The sequence below is a fragment of the Capsella rubella genome, unplaced genomic scaffold (genome assembly GCF_000375325.1).
Source record: "Capsella rubella cultivar Monte Gargano unplaced genomic scaffold, Caprub1_0 scaffold_2, whole genome shotgun sequence".
NCBI lineage: Eukaryota > Viridiplantae > Streptophyta > Magnoliopsida > Brassicales > Brassicaceae > Capsella > Capsella rubella.
This window is the reverse complement of record NW_006238922.1, coordinates 5,511,062-5,511,274: the sequence shown is the minus strand read 5'-3', so window position 1 is coordinate 5,511,274 and position 213 is coordinate 5,511,062. Positions and strand designations below refer to the sequence as shown.

General features: G+C 46.5%; 1 non-coding gene across 1 annotated transcript; it reads right to left on the bottom strand.

Moving 5' to 3' along the window:
• Positions 1 to 95: 95 nt before the first annotated feature.
• On the bottom strand, positions 96 to 199 carry LOC111832232. The gene has a single exon (XR_002835271.1). It is a non-coding gene; the product is annotated as a small nucleolar RNA R71 (small nucleolar RNA).
• Between the last annotated feature and the right edge of the window lie 14 nt (positions 200 to 213).

Sequence of the window (213 nt, the reverse complement as noted above, 5' to 3'; positions counted from 1 at the left end):
GTGAGAAAACTCTTCCTCCAGGATCCATCACTTCTTGGGATCAATGCAAGCAGTCAATTCTTGCCAAGTTTTTCTCCAACTCTAGAACTGCACGTCTGCGCAATGAGATCTCTGGTTTCACTCAGAAGAATGGAGAAACGCTTTGTGAAGCCTGGGAACGCTTCAAAATTTATCAGTCTCAGTGCCCCCACAATGGCTTCACCAAGGAGTCTC